The 13,257-nt window shown below is 44.9% G+C and overlaps 1 long non-coding RNA gene across 8 annotated transcripts in view; it reads right to left on the reverse strand.

Annotated features, from left to right (window-relative positions):
* The window catches only part of LOC111187865 (uncharacterized), an 81,924-nt gene that overhangs the window by 24,561 nt on the left and 44,106 nt on the right, over positions 1-13,257 (reverse strand). For all 8 annotated transcript variants that reach the window (XR_016395045.1, XR_016395040.1, XR_016395039.1 and 5 more), the window contains 2 exons: positions 11,806-11,945; positions 994-1,142 (listed from right to left, as the gene is read on the reverse strand). This is a non-coding gene — a long non-coding RNA (uncharacterized LOC111187865). The remainder of the gene's footprint in view (positions 1-993; positions 1,143-11,805; positions 11,946-13,257) is intronic.

A 13,257-nucleotide genomic window follows, 5' to 3' on the forward strand; every position in this document is an offset into this window, starting at 1 on the left:
GGCCTCTCCCGTTGCGGAGCACAGGCTCCGGACGCGCAGGCTCAGCGGCCATGGCTCACGGGCCCAGCTGCTCCGCGGCATGTGGGATCTTCCTGGACCGGGGCACGAACCCGCGTCCCCTGCATCGGCAGGCGGACTCTCAACCACTGCGCCACCAGCGAAGCCCTACAACCCCTCTTTTAAACACAGACGCTGACAGTCTCTCCTGACCAAACTCTACTCGGGCTCTTCTGAGCAAGTTTCAACTAGGCCCCAACCTTTGGACTTCGGTGTTCCTCTCTGCATTGTCCAACCAGCGAGAATCCTCCCCGGCGCCATCCCCCAGGTGACATCCGATCACCCTGGCCTGCCTTCAGCAAGGATCCACCCCCATCCGCACCCCTGACGTTTCCTCTTAGTAACTTCCCGTCTACTGACCCCGCATACCCCGCTGCCTTTCCATGCATTTGGAGGTAAGTCCAATCTGTCTCTGCCGCTGCAGAACCCCTTTGCATGGAGAGCCGAGGAAAGCCCCACACGTGGCAAGTGAGTGAGAGGTCTTCCCCGGCGAGAAGGGGTGGCACGAAAGTGGGGTCTGAGGCACTGCAGGCTCTGGCCTAGGTCTTGCAGAAGACAGACCAGTGGGGTGTGGTACCAGAGACACAGTCCACAGAGGCTTGAAGTACAATGCATACGTCTTCCTCACAAGGCCTGGGGTGGTGCTGGGAGACACTCACGATGGCGTTGTCCTCCTTTTTACTCTTCCTCCTGCCAAAACCTCTAAACGGTTTGTGGGCTAGGAGCTCCTTTCAAATATATCATGGTCAGTGTCCTGACAAATAGATCAGGGCAGAACTCTCAGGCACGGTGAGTTTCTCTGCACAAGGCTGGAACCAAAGAAGTGAGACGCCCCGATGAGTGACCCCTGACCTCCCTGTCACTAGTGGGGTTTTTTGAAGGGACCAGGGGTGGGGAAAGGAGCCACGCTACTTGAAACATTTCATAAAAACTTACCTTTCACTATGTCTCAGTGGGAAAAACAGTAAATCCGCTAAAAATTCCATAATTTCTCCAACTAGGATGTTTTTCTCACCAAACTTCTCCTGATATTTAAGCATTCTTGAAATTTCATCTTTGCAAGAGAAGCGTTTCCGGCAGCAGATCTGAAAATAAAATGCATGTGCGTGACTTACTGGGCACGATACATATGTTGGCTACCTTCATTGTGCCACCAAAAATAATGCTCATAAACGTCCTTTATTCTATACAGGATGACACAAAACAGCAGAGCAGTTTATATTAGCAGGGACTTGAGACTTTCAAAGTGATCGATAAGACGTGTGTACTTCTTTATAAGAAACCAGGGCGCCGCTCTCAACCACAGCTCTATGGACATCTGGGGCCGGAGAGTTTGTTGCGGAGGGTCCTGTATAATGTTTGCCACCTCCCCTGGCCTGTACCCACTAGTTGCCAATAACGACACCCGCAGTCGTGACAAGCTAACGCGTCTCCAGACATTGCCAAAGGCCCCATAGGGCGCAAGCCTGCCCCTGGGTTGAGAGCCACTGAATCAGAGGATGGAAACGTTACAATTCATCCTTTCTTAACCCAATCAGTTAGTTGGGAAATGTATTAGCGAGGATGGGTTAAGTATATTAATCATAACCGTAACAGCTAGTACAGAAAATAAAACATTTTCAAGCAAAAACACACATTTACATCAGAACACCTTCAGTGTATTTCATGGTAGCCTGGCCACAGGTGTTGCTGTCCAGTAAGCTGGACATTCCAGTAGCACATTGCAGAATATGATTTTCTTTTAAGTACTCCTTAGATGCTGACTTTGCCAGGTTGTTCAGCACTCTGCCTGCAGGGAATAAATTTTGGCAAAGAAGATGATGCTCAAGGCTTTTTTTCCACAGAAGAGTTAAGATGTCACTAGGCAGGTCATTTAATATCATTTCTTCCTCGCTGCCAACAGCTGGGTTTTTTCTTAATTAATCAATTACTGGCCTACATTGCATGGAGTTGGTTTTTCTATAACGAATTTGTGTGTGTGCAGAAGTTATAGGGCTGAAGAGCTGAGGCAATAGACTGAAACCAAATCCAAGTCTGTTTTGCAAATGAACAGGTCAGAAACAGAGTGAGAATACGGATGTAGTGAAACCAGCCATCACCATGGTAACCAAGTCCTAGAGAAGGCAAGCCGGTACAGCCTTGCAATAAGAAACAATAAAATGGTACAGCCTTACAACAAGAAACACGTGGATAAGCCCCATGAGCCTAATTAATAAGTAATGGGCTGTACCTAGATACACACTGCCTTGGGAATGTACCCTTTGCAAAGGCCTAAATTTTGCTAGTTATTGAAAGTTAGATATTCTAACAATAATAGACTTCTAAAAAGTAGACAGTTTTATGGTTTTCTAAGCCATACTTTCTTACGGAAAGAGATAAAAACCATAATCATATTTCAAGAAGGTGTTACTAGAGTATTGCTAGCAGTAAACAAAGCAGATTTAACTCCCTGTGCTAAGGAATTTAGTATTAATTATAAAGGATTACCATTAAATTATCACAAAGCATCTTTCCCATCATCAGTAGTACCCCATTCATTGCCCAGTGCCCACTCCAGGGCCTCAGGCCTTGCATCTGCACACCAGGGAGGGACAGCCATGTACCTGGTCTCCCTACGTCCATTCTCCATACAGCAGCAAACGTGACCTCAGAACAGAAATCAGGCGATGTCATCCCCAGCCTAACTCCTGCAAGGCTTTCCCTCGCACTGATAATAAAATCCAAATGTTTCCTGGGGCCCGAGGCCCTGAAGGATGTGAGCCCAGATGCCTCCTGTCCTTTGTTCACAAAGGCTTCTTTTTTTTTTTTTAATTTTCTTATTTAAGTATAGCTGATTTACAATGTTGTATTAGTTTCTGGTATACAGCAAAGTGATTCAATTATTTATATATATATATATATATACACATGTGTGTACTTTTTCAGATTCCTTTCCATTATATGTTGTTACAAGACAGTGAATATAGTTCCTTGTGCCACACACACAGCAGGTCACAAAGGCCTCTTTTCATTGCTAGGACAAGCCGAGCCCTCTCCCACCTCAGGGCTCTGCACACGATGTTCCCTCTGCCACGAATGCCCCCATCCCCACCACATGTGGCTCCTGCAGTCTGTCACGTCTCAGCTTCAATGTCCCCTCCTGGAGATGCCCCTTGACCACCCTTTCACAGGTGGTCCCTCCCCCTGCTTATGCTCTACCTCCATCTCTTGTTCGTGTCTCTCACTGCATTTAGTACAGCCTGTAATTACTGCATGTGTCCGCTCCCTTGTGTGTCATGTGTCACCTCCTTTCGGAGGCAGCATTGGTGACTCTGTCCTGTTCAAGCTGCTGGACTCAACACAGTGTCTGGTGCACGACAGGTGCTCAGTAAAGAGTTTTTAAATGTGTGAGCCCTGGTCAGGCTGGAATCCCTCCCCTCCCCCTTTATCTGCTTGCCTAGACCCTGAATCCCCACCTGACCCTCGTCAAGAGACCGGAAGTACAGTGCACTCCCATCAAAGCTGCTGCTAGGGCTTCCCTGGTGGCGCAGTGGTTGAGAGTCCGCCTACCAATGCAGGGGACGCGGGTTCGTGCCCCGGTCCGGGAAGATCCCACATGCCGCGGGGCGGCTGGGCCCGTGAGCCATGGCCGCTGAGCCTGTGCATCCGGAGCCTGTGCTCCGCAACGGGAGAGGCCACAACAATGAGAGGCCCGCGTACCGCAAAAAAAAAAAAAAATAAAAAGCTGCTGCTAATGACACTGATCTACCTCTGAGCATCCCTGTTCACCAGGAGCCGGCCCCACCTGCTGTTTTCACCCCCTTGGAGAACCACACTTGTCTATACCAGGCCAAGGTCTGCCGAAATCCTTGGAACTCTGTGCTTTGGACAGCCCGGCTGGCTCTAGAAGGCCAGTCCCAGAACCCACAGAAGTGTCCCTGGTTCCCACACTGGTTTCCTCTGCTCACCAAGGCCCCAGCATGTCCATGACCAGCCCTGCCTACATGAGGATGACTTAGAAGCTAGCCTCTATGTATGGAGGATAGAGCTTTATAAATGCCAGCGCTAGAAGAGATGCCACATAGCAAGGAGTAATGCTGTCAGGCTTTAGGGTCAGATAGGCCTAGCTTGGACCCCCAGCTCCAGAGGTGCTAGCTGTGGGAGCTGACGTAGTTGATTTCATCTCTCTGACCTTCAGTTTCTTCATCTGTAAAGTGGGGTAACAATACATACCACGTGAGGTATATTTGAAGGTAAAAGAGCTTGTGAGCATAAAGTGCCTTGTACATTGTAAGCATGAAACGAATGATAACTGTTACCATAAAAGTGGATTTACAGGTGAAATGCAGAGAGGGTAAGTAGCTTGCCCAAGGTGACCTTTGATCTTACAGTAGCCTGTAAAAACAGCTGTGATTCTCCATGCCAACCTGTACCCAACTCCCCTTTGCAATGCCACTCTGCACCAGAGTCTCTTTCTCTGCCATGGAATAAAGCCTGATGACTTGCTGTGACCAATCGAATGCAGCAGAGGGGGTGTCATGCCAGTTCTGAGCCTAGGCGTAAACCTGTGCTCTCCCTCTCGGAATTGTGCAACCACTGGGTGAGCAGGCCTGGGCTGTCTTCCTGAAGGATGAGGAACACGTGACCCGAACCCTGTCACCCAGCCAGACAACCACCGGACATCTGAGTGAAGTCCTCTGAGACCAGCCAGCCCCACTGGCCCTGCCAGCGGATCACAGATGTTTGCATGAGCCCAGCCCAGATCTGCTGAGCCTACCCTGGACCAGGGGGATCCCCTTGGTGGCCTATAGACATGGGCAGTAATAAGTGGCTGTTGGTTTTATTTTACTTTATTTTATTTTATTTTTTTTGCCTGCGATTGAGTATTTATTCTAAACCAGGTATTCTACATCCATTTTTTTTTTTTGCTCCTTGCAACAATAATATGAGGTGAAAACCATTAGCATTTTAGAGTTAAGGAAACAAACCGAGGTACAGGGAGTGTCATTATGTTGCCATGGGTCATGACCATGCAAATAGTAAGTGGTAGAGACCCAGGTCTCTCTGTCCTAAAGACTGAGCTCTACACACCCATGAGGTAACCTGTCATAGAAAAGTTCCTTCATATTCATAGTCATCTGTATAGTGCAGCCGTTGGACTAGATGATCTTTTGCTTATAGTTCAAAAAGAGTAGGACTGTAGCTCAGAAAGAGTATGATTCTTTGTTGGCTGTTGGTTTATAATCTGTTGAGTTTTGGGGTGCTTTCTTATACAACATAAGATAATTGACACAGCCATTTAAATATGACATAATTCTAGACATTATGTTTAGTCTGAGTGTAAATCAGTGAGTAAAAATGCTTAGTATCTGCATTCACCGAACGTTCTTTGTTCCATTAGTGGTGCCACAGCAGCGTCGGGCATCAAATACTGGAGAATAAATAAACGAGCTACCATGAAGGAGTACTTAACTATGTGTCAGGCACCATCCTGTGTGCTTTACGGTCTCCCTTGAACGCTTTTAGTCTCACAACGACCATGCAACGTAGGTGCCGTTTTTATTCCTATATTTTTACAAATATGACAACTGTGGCCCAGAAAGGCTAAGTCTTGTGTCTAAAAGCAAAGAGCCAAAAAAATAATAATTAAATTAAAGTTAAAATAATTAATACATAAGTAAATAACTTTTTTAAATAAATAAAAAGCAAAGAACCAGTAAGTGGAGAGGTGGGATTTGAACCAGAAAGGCTGGCTTCACAGTCAAGCTCTGAGTGGCCCTCTTACTACTCAAAGCAGTGTGAGGTACATCACAACAGCCTTCAACATTCTAAAAGGGTGGTTGGTCACAAGAGGAGCGCTCATGCTCAACCCTCACACGCCCAGCAGCCCAACAAAAAATCAAGCAAGCAAAGCACACACACCCATTCCCCTTTCTTCACAGGTGAGAAGAGCCCAGGAGTCTGACTCTGAACCACAAGAGTTTATGCCCTCTGCACGTGCCCACCCTACCTTTTTGCTTCACTAAGTCCTGGTTGTCTTTTAAGTTGCTGGATGAAAATTCCATCAGGTTGGACCCCGCTTCCTGGAAATACCAGAAGCCTTCCTTCCTGCATCATCCCTATTTCCAGATAGAGTTCCCCGATAGCATTCTGTACTTTGGGAAGCATTCCTGTCATGGACCAACTCTACACAAAATGAAAGAGAACACACTCCTGAGGGGACACAGCGTTAGACTAGGCACAGCCGCCAGACACCCGCCCAAGAAAGGCTCATTTCATAATGAACTTGCAAAAGATCGCATGCTTTACAACATTTCTTGGGGAATTGTAAATACTTATGAGAGTTATAGAGAAACATTTATGGGGAGACACTGCAAACCAAAAATAAATTTTGGAAAATGTTTTCACAGGTTGTTAGTTAATGGTAATGAAAATTTTTGAAGGTAAGAATAACATGATGATGTCTTGCAGCTGTTAAACCTCCCAGAGGAGGTATTATTTAAAATCCTAACGAACACCTAAAAACGCTGTCTATGTGGACCTTGAATTCAAGTGTGACCAGAGATCTGCTAACTTTACGTTCGATACACTTTTGCTTAGAATTTCAATTCCCGTTCCTGGTTTAGCATGTTTGTTTCAGGGGTACTTAAACTTCATTACCTTAAATCACTCCTCTATCAAAACCTTATCAATGCATAAGAATACACTAGTCGGGGTTATAATCTTTTAAATGAGAGTTAGTTATTTAAATAATAATGAGTCATTATTAATATTTCAGAAAACTTAATATTAACAAGACTATATGTGAATATGTTTGGTAACTAATAAAGCCCTATTCAAATGGTCAGTATTACCACCATCACTGGTTATGGAATACTTTATGCTGTACCGAAATATTAGCCCGGGACAGGACTGACTGAGCCTGGCTCCCTGGCGGGAATTCTTTCTGCTCTCCTGCACCTACTGAAAGTGACCGTCTATGTTTTGACCCAGAGCTTTCCAATAAGTGCCTTGCAAACAGGTTACACCTACTCTGAGACACTGATCTCAGCCCTGGAGGCAGCTGGTTGTGGTGTGGAATCCCTGGACCCATAGTCTTTTACACTCCCTCATGGGTATCTTTCAAAGTGCCCCTTTCTCGGCAGCTATCCTAGGTCTCAGCCCTAGTGCTCACACTTCCCATCCTCCACTTCAAGAAGGCCTGCATGCTGACTTCACTGAGGTCAGACCTACTCTGAAAGATTGCCCTCGGGTATTGGTTAGGATCACGATTGGCTGCAATTAACAGAAAACCCAAACTAACAGTGGCTTGATTTCTCTCTCATGCAAAAGTCAGAAAGTGGATGACCCAGGGCTATAGACACACCACAATGTCAGAGACACGGTTCCTCTTATCTCACTGTTTGACCTTGCCTGACCTCCATTCCCAAGGACACCTCTTGGTCTAAAATGGCTGTTGCATCACCAGCCATCACAGCCACAATCCAAACAGCAGGAAGGAGGAAAGAGGAGAGGGAGGGTACACCCTTCACTTCATGGAAACTTCCCAGAAGTTATCCATAGCACCTCCATTTACATCCCATCAGCCAAAACTTAGGATGTGCTCATATCTAGCCTCAAGGGAAGCTGGGAAATGTAGTCTTCTTTCCAAACAGTCCAGGAGGGGGGTGGGGACATTACTTACTACAAAAGGGACACTAGATATTGGGAAATTATAGTCTCTGGTATACCTCACTTACCCTTTTCTTTTAAATTTCAAATCAGCAGTGTTTTCACCTATTTTCTTCCCTCCTGCCTATGCCAGAGGAAGGGATGCCTAATCTCCTTACCAAGGACCTGCCCCTTCCCAAGCTCTCGAAGTCCTGTGTTCCTCACAGAGTCCCCACCAGCATCTCCAAACCACCTCTCTCCCTGGCTCGTTTCCTGCTCCACACAAACTCATAAATCCTGGATGAAACCTAACCTGAACCTGGTACTATCTTGACTTTTCATCTTTCTCCTTTTACTGACACACTTCTCAAACAGGTATTAACACATGTGCTTCCCCATTTCATTATCACACACTCACCTCTTAAAGCCCTGCAGTTTGGCTCCTGACACATATACCCCCTTCCATCTCAGGGGTTACCACTGACCTTTGCTCACCAGACCCAGGGGCCTTCTTTCAGTCCTCACTTGCCCAGGCCTCTAAGGAGCAGTTGATGCTGTTAGCCACTCCCTCTTTGATTTGGGGAAACTAGGATATCCTTATTCTCTTCCAATCTCTTACTCCTGTACAGGTTTTTTCCCTTTCCTCCTTTTAAGGATAAGTAATTTTCCAATGACCAATTCCTACTATCATTCAGAGATCTTGTTTCCTCATGGTTTTAGCATTCACATGTATGTAGATGTCTCTCCAGTCTCTTTCCAGACTTCTAATCCTATGTTTCCCCAGCTGGCTGGATACTCCCCTTGGGTATTTTTCCTGAACTGCAAACTCAGCAGTTTAAATGTTAAAAATTCATCATCCTGTCTCCAAATCCAGGTTCCTCTTTGAATTTCCCCACGTCCATCATCAGACTCAAATCCTCAGGGTTTCCTTGATTTCTCCCCATGTCATGGCCACGTTTCCAATCAGTCAGGCAGAATCCCCTGTCACAGGGAGGATGACAGCTCCCAATCTACCACCAGCCCACAGAGGTCCTTTGACCCTTGAGTCTCACTGCCCACATTGCCAGGAATACTGATCGGCATGTCAAATGCAGCCATATAGTGTCAGTATCCTCTTTATGAAGACATGTCTTTTATTCCCCTCTTACTCCAGGCCATCTGCTTCTTGAGGGCAGAGACCCCATGATCCAAGAATTGAGTTCTGTGCTTCATGGCTCTTCAGTAAACGTTTGTCGATATGCCCAGTGATTGTGAAGCATTCTTAGGTCATGGTCTGTACTGGCCACCACCTATGGAGCCCTGACCGAGCAAAGCTCTTAAACTGCATAACCTCAGTGGATATCTGCAGAAACCCTAGGAAATAGGGATTATTACCCCTCTATTACAAGCAGGGAAACTGAGGCTCAGTGAGGTTAAATCAATCCCCCAAGCTCACGTGGCTAGTCAGTAGGAGAACAAGGGTGTCCAACCCAGACCGGCCTATCTCCAAAGCTCTGCTCTGCACATGTTCTTAACAAGTGAGCCTCTGACGCATAAACAGAGGCGCCCTTCACAAAAGTATCCTTTGGTTTTCCTGCAGCCTGATGCACCTATTGTGAAATACTAGGGGGAGAGTCATGAGACTTACTTTTTTAACAAGCATACTTGCTGCTATAAATCAGGGTTTCCCAGCCTCAGCACTACTGACTTCTGTGCCATCTAATACTTTGACATGGGGGGCGGCAGGGCTGGCCTGTGTAGTGTAGGACGTTTAGAGTATCCCTGGCCTCTGCCCACTAGATGCCGTTAGCAAGCTCCCCGCCAAGCTGTGACAACCAAAAGGTCTCCAACATCGCCAGATGGTCCCTGAGAAACAAAATTGCCTCCCAGTTGAAAACCTCTGCACCAAAACTTTAAAATAACCTAATCTGAAGAAATCACAAAAGTGGTTTGGCACGGAATGTATGTAGCACAAATAATAAGCTCTTTCCCCTCAAGAATGTTCAGTACATATTTCAAAGAAGTGGTTATTGCCCAAAATTGTTTTAGAACTTCTCTTTGGGAAGGGCCCTCAGAGCCTAAAAAAATTATTCTGATAGTCTCCATGATGGCTAATCCCAAAGAACTGTTGCAAAAATATTTTGAGAATACAATCATAAGACTGATGCCTCTGGAAGGAGTGCTTTGAAGTGGGAAATCCTCTCTGAACATCTCAGCTTTGTCATGCTTCCGGTGCAGCCACCTTCTCCCTTCACCCCACCTACTCCACAGGTTACGCTTCATCACAGTTGGAGATGCTGGCGGTGACTGGGAGCTCCATGAGGGCAGGAACTGTGCCCGCCTTGCCTAATGCTATCATCCCAACTCCCAGCACAGAGCTCAGGCTGGGCAAGGCCCTCAGGGAATGTTAGCAGAGTGGAGGACTGAGTGAATGAATGAGTGAGTGACTCAGTGAGTGAACGAGTGAACGGTTGAGTGAATGGCTGAGTGAACAGATGACCAAATGAGTGAGTTAATGAATGAATGAGTGAATGAGTCAGTGAATGAGTGAATGGATGAGGAAATGACTAAGTGAATGAGGGAATGGATGAATGAATGAATGGATGGATGAATGAATGAGTGGTCGACTGAGCGAATGGCTGAAATCAGGCATTCAGTGATGACCTAATAAAATAATTGGTGCTTTCCAGAAAGACACATGTCAGTGATGAAAATCTGGACCTCGTGGGGAAAAAAGTATTTGGTGCAGGGGGAAATTCCATAATCAAAATAAGATATCAGAGAATCACTGGACTCTACTCTCTGAAAATGCAAGAGTGGTCAAAATAGCTTAAATCAAACTCTTATTATCTCTCACCTAGGCCTCAGTTACTTTTTAACCCACGGACGGTAATAACCAAACAGCTTAAGATCTCACTATGTGCCGCGCATTGTTTGAAGTGCTTTGTGCTACCGCTCACTTCACCCTGATAACAGCCCCATGAGGCAGATCTTAGAACCCTCAACAATGAGAACTCTGAGTCAGAGGTTCAAATTTTTGCCAAAGTCGCAAGCAGGAAATGCCAAAGCACTTTAAATCTGGGTCAGTCTGTAAATAGTCCAGGCTGATGCACTACCCCACACTACCTTCTAAGGACACAAAGTACTGGCAAATTCAAATTGATTCATTGATTCAGTCGTCACATTCACTAAGCACCCGGAGGTTGTAAGACACCATGGTACACACAAAAATTGGTAAACAAGCATGGCCTCTGCAATAAAGGGATTGCAGATCTTGAGTCTTATAAATCTCTTTAGATAGAATTCCTTCTAGAAAGATGTATGTTGATGGAGCAGAGACAGAGCTTTATGAACATTTGAAGGCCTTTGTTTTAAAACAAAAATAGCTTTGTCTTGGGTTACATTACCTGTGGCCCATAAAATACTACAATCGGTAAACATTTATAATTTTTTAAAGGACAGTTAAATGTCATCCTAAGAACAGTTACAGTTATATGTCATGAGTGAAAGTTTCATTGTATTCAACAAGCCCAAAAGTTTCTATTTCAGGAAAAGTAAATCAATAGAGGGACAAGATAATCAATCAACCTTCCCCAACATCTTTATGAAAATTATAACCACCTAGAGGGGTGGGATAGGGAAGGTGGGAGGGAGGCTCAAGAGGGAGGGGATATGGGGATATATGTATGCATATGGCTGATTCACTTTGTTGTACAACAGAAACTAACACAGCCTTGTAAAAGCAATTCTACTCTAATAAAGATGTAGAAAAAAAGAAAATTACAACCAACTCTTTAAACAGTATTTTATTAGTTTATTTCAACCCACTACTCTCGTTCCCATCTTGTTTTACGAACATTCCTTTTATCCCTCCAAAATGACACCTGTTGGTATTCATTCATTCAATCGTGACTCCCATCTATTTACTGGTTGTCGTCACTAATATACAGTTTGGGACACGGATTAAAATCAAAGCTTCCTCACTGATGAACATAAGTAATAATTATTTATTATTCATTATTCATTAGTTCCTCTATTTGTGGACTAAATTATAAACAAACAAAGGTAAATGATATCTGAAAATACCTAACACAAGTTGAATAACGTTTGAAGGATTTAAAAAACTACTTCCCAATTTACCTGCACTAACATGTTCTCAACACTCAAGAATAACTCTTCTGCTTCATTGGTCTTGCCCAGAAGCTTCAGAAATCTCACAATGAAGGACATTAATCGGCATCTGTCAGTGGCAGTAACCTCAAAAAGTCTGCGTTCCAGCACTAGAATGGAAAGGAAAGTAAATAATCCTAAAGCATATTTGGAAGGGAACAAAGAGTGCTTACCACTTAATCTTGATACAAGTTAAATATTAAATACATTTTCTATATTTCACTGTTTCTCTCTCAAAGCATCAGCACTTTGCTTTTATTAAGGTTTACATATATTACCAAGTATCTTAAACTACCACGTGAAAAATAAGTCAAGGCCTTCAACTAATCCTCATATGTAAATTTGGAAAACCAGAGAGTCGAAAAAGAGTATTTCTCTAGCTCAATCCATATATATTGTTGTCATTTGTATTTGGGAGTGATTTTCAGGCAAGAAATAAAAGGCGTTTACATTTCTTATACAATTCTGCCCTCTGCTGCAACTGTCTTGAATTACTAGCTTCAGCAGAAAGAACAAAATGTTAAAAGAACAAAATAGGGAGCATACCTGTGTGTGTGTGTGTGTGTGTGTGTGTGTGTGTGTGTGTGTGTGTGCAGTTATACCTTATCATATACAAATGAAAATATACAGAATTTTTGAACTTGAAGACTCAACTAAATACATGGTACCACAAAGTCATCATTTTCAGAATTTCTCTTTCCAAACATTCCAGTATCTAAACTTCTACGTTTGTCCATTTGTTACATTTCAAACTGTTGTGCCTAATGTGTCTGACACAAGTATATTCTTATTCCTCATCTGTTCCTTTGGACAAACTGTAGGCAACCCAGACCTTGGCTACCCTCTTGCTTTCTTTCTGCCAACCTTTCTGTGGATCCCCATTCATGCACGGAATAAATATTCAGTGAACACCAATGTGCCAGGCAGCATTCCAGGCTCTGAACACCAAGCACAGCAGACGAGGGTGCAGCCCTAAGCATCAGGGAGGCCGCCAGGAGCCTCTGAACCATAGCTATGGTGCCTTGGGTTGGGGAGCAAAAACTAAACAGAGCCAGGGGAGAGAGAGCACTGAGGACCAGAGTCCAAGACATTTGTCTGCAGTGGCTGTCTGAGCAAAGGGGCCTGAGGTGGGTAAAAGAACTGAAGGGTGGAGCTAAGTGATGCGGGACCCTAAGAACCAGAAGTGGCTGCTCAGAACAGGCAGAAAAGGGCAGTGTGGACACAAAGCTAAGGGACAGGATCCTGTCTAGAAGTGGGACTTTCGCACATTCCAAGAGGGTTACTAAGTCCAGACTCCTGTCAAGAGCTCAGGTTGGGATGGATGGTGTTCATCACTAAGGGGTCATTCAGCACCCACACCATGCCTGGTGTTGCTCCAGGCACTGGGGGTACAGCAGTGAACACGAGAGGTAGAGCCCTGCT

Source organism: Delphinapterus leucas, chromosome 11 (genome assembly GCF_059928025.1).
Source record: "Delphinapterus leucas isolate spDelLeu-1000000601 "Yukka" chromosome 11, BTC_Dleu_Yukka2, whole genome shotgun sequence".
In the NCBI taxonomy this organism is placed as follows: Eukaryota; Metazoa; Chordata; class Mammalia; order Artiodactyla; family Monodontidae; genus Delphinapterus; species Delphinapterus leucas.